At 34.5% G+C, this 14,106-nt stretch overlaps 1 non-coding gene across 1 annotated transcript; it reads left to right on the top strand.

Annotated features, from left to right (window-relative positions):
* Positions 1–9,372: 9,372 nt before the first annotated feature.
* On the top strand, positions 9,373–9,562 carry LOC115230260. The gene has a single exon (XR_003883416.1). It is a non-coding gene; the product is annotated as a U2 spliceosomal RNA (small nuclear RNA).
* Positions 9,563–14,106: the final 4,544 nt, after the last annotated feature.

Here is a 14,106-nt window from a genome sequence, read left to right as displayed (position 1 = left end):
CCTTGACCTTTTCTACAAATCACTTCCTATTCATTGACGACTTGAAGCTATTGTCCAAAGAAGAGGAGACATTGGCGTGGAGATGGAAGATGTGAACTATTACTTGGATTTTCAGTGGACACATGTTATTTAATTAACCATTGTTTACTGTACATGAAGTTTCTCTAATATCTTTAATAAGAAAGTTCAAAGCATATTATGTGACAAGAAAAGTAATTTCAGCGTGTGATGTTTGCAAGCTTTCTCTTTCACTTAAATTTAAGTCTGTTTTATTAATAATTTAAACCGTGGATAAAACTAATCATTTTCTGTTTCTGTTCCAAATGAGCGGTTTCAAATTTACCTCATTTATCTGACTAGCTGCCCTGTTATTACTCAGTCGAAGCATTGCTCCACAAATGTCGGAATTTGTGATCATATTGTTCAGTAAACGAGGCTGCTTTTCGAATTGTGAGAGCGGTAAAGTGTCCTCCGATTGAACTGATTCCTAAAGAGTTGGGCTATAAGTTCAGCCGAGCGGAAAACATCCAATACAAAATGACCAGACTCATTTTGAATTTTTAGATTAGCCAACCCTCGTTTGAGTAAGCGCATAGCCATAAACATTTTTGTATCTGATTTTAGCCTCTCCACTTCTATTATGCGCTAGTTCAATAATTCAGACCAGGATTGAAGCATATTCCTCTTGATTTCGTGTTGGATTTTGTTTCTCAGTTTTCTTAATTCAGATTTCCGTTTAGGATCACAAGTTGGAGTCTTAAATCTTGTTGGTATATTGACTATTCATTTATTGTCGAGTTGTATGCTCATTTGTACCTTCCTTTAGTTTCGTGAATCTCAACAGTTTTTTTGGCAGCCGTTTTTTCTACATTATATGGGATAAGCCATCCATGAGAATATTGGAAAGATAATAATCCAAGCGCTCCTAATTATTTCCTGATGAGTGTAGGATTATTTATTAGTTCCTCCTCCTAATACTTTGAGTTTTTCTAGAGTGTGCATGATATCTACATGTAAAATTCCGTAAAGTTTTCTTAGATTTTATCTGCTAAGTACAATAGTATACATCCTAGGAATCTTTTGGCCAAAACGCATATCAAACAAACATCTTTACTCCAAGCACAATGCACACCCGTTGGACGAAGAAATAAGAAGTAATAGATGGGGCTTATTCGGTCACATCCTAAGAATTGGCAGGGAAAATCTCGTAATGGAACACCACTACGCCCCCCATCCGGGAACAAACTTCCAAGGATGACCACGAATCACTCTACCAACCCTCCTGCACCAGGACCTAACTTTGATTGGAAAAGGGCTGAAATCAGCAGACGATCTTGAGCACCTGAGGGAACTATCGAGGAACAGAGGGACGAAGCGATTAACAAAACGCATCCAGGAGAGGTTGGCACAAGCGAGATAACTTTACCAACGTTATTTTGCGGTGTGCTTATTATTAATAATAAATACTAGCTCAGCAGTTCGCTTCGCTCACTGCGAGCTAGCTCCTGCGGAGGCCCTGCTCGCTACGCTCGCAGTTTCCTTAAATAACTATAAATTTATGTAGATATATAAATGCGACCTGCTTTGATATAACCTTATTCTAAGGCCTGTGGATAAACGATGTTTGCAGTCCGTCCATCCTTGGCAAATATAAATAAATTTCTCTTCTACCTACCCTTGAGCACCCCACATACAGCTGGCCATGTGAAAAGCACTCGTTCTCTAAAATAAGCCTACTACCTTTAAAGACTGTCCCTGGGCCTTGTTTATTGTCATAGCAAAACTTATCTTCAGCGGAAATTGTAGTCTCTTAAATCTATCGCAGGCCCTTTCATGGTCCATAATAACGTCGACCAATTTATATATTCTTTCTCTGCCAGGGATTTTCATTAATAAATCTAAATTTATATTAAGTACCTCATCATTAAGTGGAGCTAATATAGCTCGTTCACGCAGCCAGTCGAAATTCACGTAGTGTTCAGATAGTTCGGAATAGACGGCATTCAATAATTCTTCTGCTGTTTCTACGAAAATACATAATTCTTCCGGTAGCCTAATTTTCTGGTCGTGCATTTCTGAAGTGATTGCCCCATTTCCAATATCTAGAAGGATTTGTGGGAATATGCTATTAACGCCTTGTAAATGTGCATGTACATTTACATCTAAGCTTACCTTTTTCACGTGTGTCCACAAATATGACGATTTGAGGCAGGCATTCAATTCATCCGCAGGCGTCCCTCTTTGAATAATTGGCAGCGTCTGTCTAAAATCACCTGCCAATACAACTAATGCTCCCCCAAACAAATGGTCGCTACAATTCTTGATATCTCTATATGTTCGGTCAACTGCTTGAATGCGCCTTTATGAGCCATCGTACATTCATCCCAAACAATTAACCTAGAATGCATAATTCTATTACCCGTAGTTGAGTCTAACAGCAGTCCTGACCTTGTTCAGCTGTTGTCTAAGTTCCCTCACCATTTAAGCACATCTTCCCTCGTTTCTCTTTTTTTGTTATATGGTTCATATTCTCTGTTTGTTAACATTCTCAGATCTCTCTTTATAGGACATTCTTATGATTTTGTAAACGCGAATCAGTAATTTATATTAAATTTTCTACGTAAATTTATTTAGTGAAATTTATGTAAAGTGTATTATCCAATCAAAGCCATTATACTTAATTGCCTCTATGTTTAAAGGAATTGAAACTTTAGCATAATCGAACTTGTCTGTTTCGGTAAAGAAAATGATAATCAGCTTCATCTTTGTAGTATTATAAGGAAAAAAATTAAAGCCTGTTAAATCAAGGAGATTTAAATATAGGCAAATTGAAATTTACATGACTAATTTAAATTTTATTTGCCTCTATCTTTTAAGAAATCTAAACAGTAGCATAATCGAATTTGTCAGTTTCGGCAGTTAAAAAGAATCAATTATGTAAATCTCTAATAATTTTTGCTTTTTCCTTTTTAGTGGTTTTCAAAATCTGATAATTGCACAGTCTATTCATGGTCGATAACAATTAGAGCTTTTATTTTATTTTTTTAACGAAAATTTAACAAAAAGAATTTATGTCATCGAAAAAAGATAGCTAAGCTAATTAATGGCCTCACGAGGCTTGAAGGTTGTGGAGGACCTCATCATGTGAGTCGAGGACTTTCTTGTCGTTCATTTTAACAAAAACGCAGAAAATATTTTTTTTTAATTTTTTGGCTTGAAGGTTTTGAGGGACCACATCATGTGAGTCGAGGACTTCTTGTTGTTCATTTTAACAAAAACGCAGAAAATAATTTTTTTAATTTTTTACCTTGAAGGTTTTGGGGGACCACATCATGTGAGTCGAGGACTTTCTTGTTGTTCATTTTAACAAAAACGCAGAAAATAATTTTTTTAATTTTTTGCTTGAAGGTTTTGGGGGACCACATCATGTGAGTCGAGGACTTTCTTGTTGTTTATTTTAACAAAAACGCAGAAAATAATTTTTTTTAATTTTTTGGCTTGAAAGTTTTGGGGGACCACATCATGTGAGTCGAGGACTTTCTTGTTGTTCATTTTAACAAAAACGCAGAAAATAATTTTTTTAATTTTTTACCTTGAAGGTTTTGGGGACCACATCATGTGAGTCGAGGACTTTCTTGTTGTTCATTTTAACAAAAACGCAGAAAATAATTTTTTTAATTTTTTACCTTGAAGGTTTTGGGGACCACATCATGTGAGTCGAGGACTTTCTTGTTGTTCATTTTAACAAAAACGCAGAAAATAATTTTTTTAATTTTTTACCTTGAAGGTTTTGGGGGACCTCATCATGTGAGTCGAGGACTTTCTTGTTGTTCATTTAACAAAAACGCAGAAAATAATTTTTTTAATTTTTTAGCTTGAAGGTTTTTGGGGACCACATCATGTGAGTCGAGGACTTTCTTGTTGTTCATTTTAACAAAAACGCAGAAAATAATTTTTTTTAATTTTTTGGCTTGAAGGTTTTGGGGACCACATCATGTGAGTCGAGGACTTTCTTGTTGTTCATTTTAACAAAAACGCAGAAAATAATTTTTTTTTAATTTTTTAGCTTGAAGGTTTTGGGGGACCACATCATGTGAGTCGAGGACTTTCTTGTTGTTCATTTTAACAAAACGCAGAAAATAATTTTTTTTTTTTTTGGCTTGAAGGTTTGGGGGACCACATCATGTGAGTCGAGGACTTTCTTGTTGTTCATTTTAACAAAAACGCAGAAAATTTTTTTTAATTTTTGGCTTGAAGGTTTTGGGGGACCACATCATGTGAGTCGAGGACTTTCTTGTTGTTCATTTTAACAAAAACGCAGAAAATAATTTTTTTAATTTTTTGCTTGAAGGTTTGGGGGACCACATCATGTGAGTCGAGGACTTTCTTGTTGTTCATTTTAACAAAAACGCAGAAAATAATTTTTTTAATTTTTTGGCTTGAAGGTTTTGGGGGACCACATCATGTGAGTCGAGGACTTTCTTGTTGTTCATTTAACAAAAACGCAGAAAATAATTTTTTTTAATTTTTTGGCTTGAAGGTTTTGGGGGACCACATCATGTGAGTCGAGGACTTTCTTGTTGTTCATTTTAACAAAAACGCAGAAAATAATTTTTTTTTATTTTTTGGCTTGAAGGTTTTGGGGGACCACATCATGTGAGTCGAGGACTTTCTTGTTGTTCATTTTAACAAAAAACGCAGAAATAATTTTTTTTTTTTTTAATTTTTTGGCTTGAAGGTTTTGGGGGACCACATCATGTGAGTCGAGGACTTTCTTGTTGTTCATTTTAACAAAAACGCAGAAAATAATTTTTTTAATTTTTTAGCTTGAAGGTTTTGGGGGACCACATCATGTGAGTCGAGGACTTTCTTGTTGTTCATTTTAACAAAAACGCAGAAAATATTTTTTTTTAATTTTTGGCTTGAAGGTTTTGGGGGACCACATCATGTGAGTGAGTCGAGGACTTTCTTGTTTTTCATTTTAACAAAAACGCAGAAAATAATTTTTTTAATTTTTTGCTTGAAGGTTTGGGGGACCACATCATGTGAGTCGAGGACTTTCTTGTGTTCATTTTAACAAAAACGCAGAAAATATTTTTTTTTAATTTTTTGGCTTGAAGGTTTTGGGGGACCACATCATGTGAGTCGAGGACTTTCTTGTTGTTCATTTTAACAAAAACGCAGAAAAAATTTTTTTTTAATTTTTTAGCTTGAAGGTTTTGGGGGACCACATCATGTGAGTCGAGGACTTTCTTGTTGTTCATTTTAACAAAAACGCAGAAAATAATTTTTTTTAATTTTTTGGCTTGAAGGTTTTGGGGGACCACATCATGTGAGTCGAGGACTTTCTTGTTGTTCATTTTAACAAAAACGCAGAAAATAATTTTTTTTAATTTTTTGGCTTGAAGGTTTTGGGGGACCACATCATGTGAGTCGAGGACTTTCTTGTTGTTCATTTTAACAAAAACGCAGAAAAGAAATAATTTTTTTAATTTTTTAGCTTGAAGGTTTGGGGGACCACATCATGTGAGTCGAGGACTTTCTTGTTGTTCATTTTAACAAAAACGCAGAAAATAATTTTTTTTAATTTTTTGGCTTGAAGGTTTTGGGGGACCACATCATGTGAGTCGAGGACTTTCTTGTTGTTCATTTTAACAAAAACGCAGAAAATAATTTTTTTTAATTTTTTGGCTTGAAGGTTTTGGGGGACCACATCATGTGAGTCGAGGACTTTCTTGTTGTTCATTTTAACAAAAACGCAGAAAATAATTTTTTTTAATTTTTTGGCTTGAAGGTTTTGGGGGACCACATCATGTGAGTCGAGAGGACTTTCTTGTTGTTCATTTTAACAAAAACGCAGAAAATAATTTTTTAATTTTTTACCTTGAAGGTTTTGGGGGACCACATCATGTGAGTCGAGGACTTTCTTGTTGTTCATTTTAACAAAAACGCAGAAAATAATTTTTTAATTTTTTAGCTTGAAGGTTTTGGGGGACCACATCATGTGAGTCGAGGACTTTCTTGTTGTTCATTTTAACAAAAACGCAGAAATAATTTTTTTAATTTTTTAATTTTTTACTTGAAGGTTTTGGGGGACCACATCATGTGAGTCGAGGACTTTCTTGTTGTTCATTTTAACAAAAACGCAGAAAATAATTTTTTGTTAATTTTTTTTATTTTTTGGCTTGAAGTTTTGGGGGACCACATCATGTGAGTCGAGGACTTTCTTGTGTTCATTTTAACAAAAACGCAGAAAATAATTTTTTTTAATTTTTGGCTTGCTTGAAGGTTTTGGGGGACCACATCATGTGAGTCGAGGACTTTCTTGTTGTTCATTTTAACAAAAACGCAGAAAATAATTTTTTTTAATTTTTTGGCTTGAAGGTTTGGGGGACCACATCATGTGAGTCGAGGACTTTCTTGTTGTCATTTTAACAAAAACGCAGAAAATAATTTTTTAATTTTTTACCTTGAAGGTTTTGGGGACCACATCATGTGAGTCGAGGACTTTCTTGTTGTTCATTTTAACAAAAACGCAGAAAATAATTTTTTTAATTTTTTAGCTTGAAGGTTTTGGGGACCACATCATGTGAGTCGAGGACTTTCTTGTTGTTCATTTAACAAAAACGCAGAAATAATTTTTTTTAATTTTTTGGCTTGAAGGTTTTGGGGGACCACATCATGTGAGTCGAGGACTTTCTTGTTGTTTATTTTAACAAAAACGCAGAAAATAATTTTTTTAATTTTTGGCTTGAAAGTTTTGGGGGACCACATCATGTGAGTCGAGGACTTCTTGTTGTTCATTTTAACAAAAACGCAGAAAATAATTTTTTAATTTTTTACCTTGAAGGTTTTGGGGGACCACATCATGTGAGTCGAGGACTTTCTTGTTGTTCATTTTAACAAAAACGCAGAAAATAATTTTTTAATTTTTTACCTTGAAGGTTTGGGGGACACATCATGTGAGTCGAGGACTTTCTTGTTGTTCATTTTAACAAAAACGCAGAAAATAATTTTTTAATTTTTTACCTTGAAGTTTTGGGGGACCACATCATGTGAGTCGAGGACTTTCTTGTTGTTCATTTTAACAAAAACGCAGAAAATAATTTTTTAATTTTTTACCTTGAAGGTTTTGGGGACCACATCATGTGAGTCGAGGACTTTCTTGTTGTTCATTTTAACAAAAACGCAGAAAATAATTTTTTTAATTTTTTAGCTTGAAGGTTTTGGGGGACCACATCATGTGAGTCGAGGACTTTCTTGTTGTTCATTTTAACAAAAACGCAGAAAATATTTTTTTAATTTTTTGGCTTGAAGGTTTTGGGGGACCACTCATGTGAGTCGAGGACTTTCTTGTTGTTCATTTAACAAAATCGGTACTGCACTGAGACTCGGACTTGACATCTGCGAACAACATCGTTGTAGATGTGGAAAAATGGTTGACGTCAAAGGTGTACACCCACTCTCTTGCAAACGAAGTGCTGGCCGAGCTCCTCGGCACTCCGCTATTAACAATGTTATCTTAAGAGCTCTTGAGTCGGCGGGCTTCCCCTCGATCCTAGAGCCAGTGGGCTTAGATCGTGGAGATGGGAAAAGACCCGATGGAATGACCACTTTTCCCTACTCCTGTGGAAAATCGTTGGTTTGGGATTCAACGTGTGTTGACACCCATTCCAAAACTAATATGATCTCTTCTGCTGTTTCTCCAGGTTCTGCAGCAGATGCTGCAGAGCAAAGAAAAATTGCCAAATACGCAAATCTTGGACAACGGTACCGCTTCGTACCTATCGCTGTGGAGACTTCTGGGGTAACCGGCCCTCTTACGATTTCTTTCATCAGAGAAGTCGGAGGAAAAGTTGCTAGGCGACGTGGGGAGCCTCGAGAAGTGTCATGGTTATTCCAACAAATTGGAATAGCTGTCGTTCGCGGCAATGCACACTCCATCATGCGTGCAACCGCAAGTGCCTTTTAATCATTGACTAACTTATTTCAATAATTTCAAAAAAAAAAAAAAAAAAAAAAAAATTAACAAAAACGCAGAAAATAATTTTTTTAATTTTTTACCTTGAAGGTTTTGGGGGACCACATCATGTGAGTCGAGGACTTTCTTGTTGTTCATTTTAACAAAAACGCAGAAAATAATTTTTTTAATTTTTTGGCTTGAGGTTTTGGGGGACCACATCATGTGAGTCGAGGACTTTCTTGTTGTTCATTTTAACAAAAACGCAGAAAATTGACTTGAAGGTTTTGGGGGACCTCATAATCGAGGATATTCTTTCTTATTAAAATTTTTGACAGGAAGGTTCTTAGAGGATATCAACCTTTTATTGTGCCTCATTATCGAATAACTACAAAAGGGAAGGTTTTGACAATTTGATCTGGTTTGTAACAATTTGAATGTGGGTGTGCACAGACAGACAGACAGACACACAGACAGACAGACAGACACACACCATAACCATTTTATTATTAAGACAACAGTATGATCGCTGTTTTTCAAGGCTCCTATATACGAACGGAAGTCGACTAACAATCTCTTCTGAGACTGCTTTTACAAAATATAATTAATTTAATTATATATTTTTAGTTTCTATCTTTGTTCATTTGTTCTACAACCTAGCAAAGTTGTCATGTGTCGGGCGGCGTCCTGAAAATCCGTGTTGCACAGAAATTACAAACTTAGGTATTACAAATGTCGATCATAAGATTAACGAGAGAATTTCGATACTTCTTTCCGTGATTACCAATGCAGCGTTCATCTCTGTGTTTAAGTCCTGCTTTTGAATTTCGGTCCCTTGCAATAAAAATTATTACGGAAAATCTGAGTTAGGCGTATACTTCCAATAAAATCAAATAAAAATCATCAACCTCATCTGTAAAGGTCGATAATCTTTCATTGTGGGGGCATACATGTTAATGACATCATAATCGATGTCTTATTATCTGATATTAGATTAGATAGTGGAAATTCGATCTGTTACCCTCCATAGTTTAAGTAGCCGATCCACAGGTGAGATGTAAGCCTATCCTATAATGACAGAAGGTGATAATATTAACTGGTTTTCTTTGAAATTTAAAATATAGAGAAAAAAAGCAGAGAATGGACAGATCGAGAATAAGATAAAGACATCAAAATAAGAAGTCAAAAAACTTAACCAAAGTGACATTTCATTATAATTCACCAATCATGATCAAAAAAGTAGCTGTATATAAAAAATAAAAGTAATATAAATTTTCTTATAGTCTTGTAAATAGATATTATTAATATGAATTGAATTTAAGATTATAAGGATTATTACTATGCATAAATACAAATAACTCTGTATTTATTTGTTAGAATAATTATCGGCTTCAAGCAATTACAGCATACATGTCGCTTCTCGGCCTTTTGGCTAAGATCAAAGTGTAGTATCTGTTCTTTCCAGCTTTATATCTGGGACGCCCTTACACGGGGCAAGATATAATGCTTATTTTTGTGCCTTGGTATGTGTTGCGAAGCTTGCTTCCTCCATACCACGCGTCCTCCCGGTATTGCAGTACTTCCGGGTTGGGCGCATTCCCTTTTGGGAGTTTTCAACTTTATAAAAATTAATTAACTAATTAATCCCCTTCCTGTTCGAACCCACTGGGATCGATCGGGGGGACGGAAAAAGCCCTGATGGGATCACTGTGTTTCTCTTCAACAGGGAGAAGCCTCTTACCTGGGATGCCACGTGTGTGGACTCTTTCTCGCCTCAGAACCTGCTGATGTCCGCATCCGGCCCTGGATCTACCGCGGAATGCAAAAAGATGCGGAAGTACTCCTCACTTATAAAAAAAAGTTCCAATTTCTCCCATTCACAGTTGAGACTTCCGGTTCCTTGGGTGGTAAGGCAATCAGCTTCGTTCAGGAGATCGGGTCCCGAATGTCTGCTATCACAGGCGACGCCCGCGAATCAGGATGGTTTTTCGAGCGGATATCCCTTGCGATAGTACGTTCTAATTCTTTCTCGATCCCGTCCATGAAGCTTCAAAACTTGACCGAATTCTTTTTTCGTAATTTTCATTGTGGTTTAACTTCAATTCGCTCGCCAAGAGATCGTATTTATGTGATTTCTCGACTTCCACATTATGTTGAGAAATAAGTCCAACTTCAATGAGCGTAATGATGTTCCGAACTTTTTCGTAATCGCTGTTCAACATTCTTCCACATATTGTATCAAGATATTGTATTTTTTCTTAATGTCTTTAAGTTAAAAATAATTTTTTTTGTTTATTCTTCCACATTTCGCGAACAAATCGACAGGAAATCAAAACCTAAGAAATGATAACTCCGCAAAGAAAACAAATACGTTGTGAATTGTTTTTAAATAAGAAAATTCGAATAATAAATGAATCGTTCCGTCTAAAAATTTCTATCTTGGGTGCTATCCAGTGGATTAATACAAATTGGATGGACTTGAAATGTCACAGTGCGATAAAGAAACACGCCGTTAATGAAACGCCAACATCAAATTGCTAAAATCAAATAAAATTCTGTCAATAAAACCAACATTACGTATAAAATTGAGCTAACGTAAGCATGTTCGATAATTTATTAAATTTAGGGTAAATTTTATTAAAGATCAATTATTTAGAAGAAATGTGTTTTAGAATTAGCTTAATCAGCTAGAAATTTAGGGTTATCCATAAATTTTAATATTGTAAATTTATTATTTTTCAAAAAATTTGTTAAAAAAAAGAAGGGATAATTTAATGTAAAACTAAATTTTCTATCTGTCCCTTATCTTAGTTTTGACCTCAGTTTAAAAATTTATGAATTTTATTTAATTAATCAATTTTAGATAATCTCGAATGGTGAACTCCTTCGATTATCTCCCCGTCTTCATTTTGGATCTTATATATTGTTTTGTTCGTCTAAAACTCTGAATTTTCGTATTTTACTCCATCAAATAAAGGAAACTTTAAAAATTTACCATAAAATTACTTGTGCTTGAATTATCGGAGTTATTGTTGGCTTTGAGCATAACAATTTTTAACTGTAAGAATTCAAATTTATCTTGCATTGTGCATAACAAGAAATTAAACGCTGTATCTCTTCCCTTGTGACTCCATAAACTAATCTTCTGAGCTTTGAAAATAAACGGTCACGCCCAAAATGATTAAGAGTATGTTCCGCTTAACCTATATTAGGATAAATTCTGCTTCAATAAATGTTAGCTTCAGTTCCATTTTATCCTTGCAAAAAACTCAATTTCAGACCAGTTCTATTGTAGAATACAGCTCATTTTCAAATATAAATGATTTAGATAGTTTCCTCATTCTGAATCTCTCGAGGCGGCTCATCAAGACATAATAGCTGGATAGTGACATAATATTTTTAATTTTTAGATTTTTTAATAGAAATCAAATTAATTAGGCATTTTTGAAACCCACATTAAGATTTTTTGACAGTAAAAGTGGCGCATGCGTTTTCAAGCTTCTTTGTTCCTGGTACACATTAGTGATTGTGACCAGGAAGTTGGGTCTAGTTTCTCATTTGATTTGAAGCACCGCAATTTTGCCCGAGACGAACCATCCAATTTTCAGTTGATTACAAACTCCAGAGTGTAGTGGCGACATATCGTTGCGAAGGTGTTAAACGTGTAATCTGCTGTCTGAAAATCTCCATTTTCTGATATTTACATCTTTCGCAAGAAACACATGGAAATCTCATGTTGTTTTAGATCTTTTACAAATTGAAATTTTTTGTACATGGGATTGAGTCTTCTAACGTTTAAAGTGCCGATTGAAACGAGAAGGATACCAAGCGTGAGAAATACATTTGTGCAAAAGAGGAACATCATCATTTCAACTAAAGTTGAAGAAAAAAATCGCTGAAATACTCGCGAGATAGGTCAAACTTGAATCCGTAACTCCCCATATTAATAATATAAGCGATTTATCAGTACTCTTTAGTTCCTACTAAGATCAAGAATCCTTTATTTGTGTCTATTTTACACTGCTGGGCATGTCTTGAACTGTTTTCGGGCAGAAAGGAAGGAATGGTTCTCGTTTATCAAAAGAAACCTTCAACTAATTACGTTTAGAGTCAGTCATGCAAGAAGCTCACTTGTTTCAGTTTAATCATATGCGGAACATTTCAGTTTAATCATACGAGAGACGAAAGAGGATATCCAATCTGAAGATGTTAGAAGTATAGATTATGTTGAAAACACCACTTCGCCAAGGTTTCGAGTTTTTAAATTCTTTCCATCAACTTCGTCATTTCTTTTATCTGGAACAGAAACAATTGATTTTATTGTACATTACGACACACTGTTCGCAAACAAGTTATGGCTGATTCTCCAATCTAAAGCCTCTGTCATTTATTGATGATATTGGACGCATCTACCACCAAAAGATACTTTAGTCAGTTGGGTTTAGATAAGTCTCTACAGGGTCAATTGCAGTCATCTGTTTGAAGAAGATCTTGAACAGTATCTCAAAATCCATAAGCTGTAACAATTTGAGGTAGGACCTTTAATATTAATATAACTGTCCGAATTTTTGAACGAAAATTAAAATTGACAGTTGGTTTTTTTATTAAAATTTTTTTTAGACATCAGATGCTAAATATTGTTCATTTGAAATATTATATTTCATGTCTTCGATTTAAAAAAGAATATATCATTATAACCTTTTCACGCCCATCGCCGTTGAGACTTCTGGGGTCTTTGGCCGCAAGTCGCTTTGTTTCCTACGCGGTTTGGGGAGAAGAATCGCCAAGAGGAGGAACTACCAGAGAGAGTCCTTTTAGCTTTTTCAACGCCTCTCCATTGCCGTAATCCGCGGCAACTGCTTCGCAATCCGTGAGGCTAGGAGGGCGCCCTAAACTGCGTAGTCTTCAACAATCTTTCTCCCTTTTCTAATTGTCCAGAAATTAAATTGTGACTGTTTAAAAAAATCCATTATAACCTTTTCTTTTTAAAATCGATAAATACTTAGAACAAAATTTAGTTTTGTCAAAATTTTTTATTTATTGTCATTAATTAAGAGTATAGTTAAAATTTAACAATAAACGTAGAATAATTTATTTTCACGATTTCGAATTGCCGGCGCATAAGATAGTCTGGCTGTTCCCCCGGGCGATCGCCAACGAGACTCTTTGGAGAAGATGACGAGTCTCGTTTGGGTTTTTACTTTTCTTAGCGATCTTCGTCCCCAGCCGACAAAGGAAAGAAAGTGATTACGGACCGATGCCCCTGATGTCTCCACGGCTATTGGGGCAAAAATTTAATTTCTAGCCAGGGGCGAGTGTTTTCTTGACTTTATTTTTGAATATTTGAAAACTCCGAGCGTTTGATTGCTTAGAAATACAAATATTTCGAAACAAATGGAAACATTATCTTCTTTCCCAAATTTTTGAAGCTCTAAAATTGTGAAAATGACAAATATATTTTTTTCGTTTTTATTCTATTATCATTTTTAAATAAAAACAGTATTAATATATAAATTTAAATAATTTCGAAAGCAAGATTTCTAATTAAACAAAATAAAGACATCAAAATCATTCTTCTATTTAATCTAAAGTACCGCTATAAGTAATGGGTCTTGTTTTTACCACAATGTCATTCTAGCTTAGAAAAACATTTTTTTCTCCTTGAAATGAATTTTCTCCTTGAATAAGTCATGATTTGATTCTTGAATTTACAGGGTCAAAAAAAAGTTTGTTCATTTGACAACTACATAAAAAACATGACCTTCCCATGTTTGGTTTTTAAGAAATATGTATCGAGTTTTTGTTAACGATTTTTTCTTAATTGAACTCCTTCACTAATGTATTTTCTTTATTAAGCTGCCAATAAAATCAATAAATTACTAGGAAAAATACCTGTTGAACTTTAAATTTAAAATGAAGTGCTAAAGTCATATTTATTTTTCATTCACAAGTTCATTTTCAAAGAACGTTACTTAATTAGCATTCTAATTGTATTTGATTTTTATTGTCTTTATAGTCTGAAGCATCTTTGTTGCTGCCGGCATCAATCAACGACTTTTATATTTTAATTTAAAATAAACAGCAGTTTAAATGTAAATACTACGTAAATGACTAAATTAATTTCAACTAATTCAAATATAAAGGAT

This window comes from Octopus sinensis, unplaced genomic scaffold (assembly GCF_006345805.1).
Source record: "Octopus sinensis unplaced genomic scaffold, ASM634580v1 Contig15097, whole genome shotgun sequence".
NCBI lineage: Eukaryota > Metazoa > Mollusca > Cephalopoda > Octopoda > Octopodidae > Octopus > Octopus sinensis.
The sequence above is the reverse complement of the archived record's forward strand: the minus strand, read 5'-3'. Positions and strand labels throughout refer to the sequence as shown.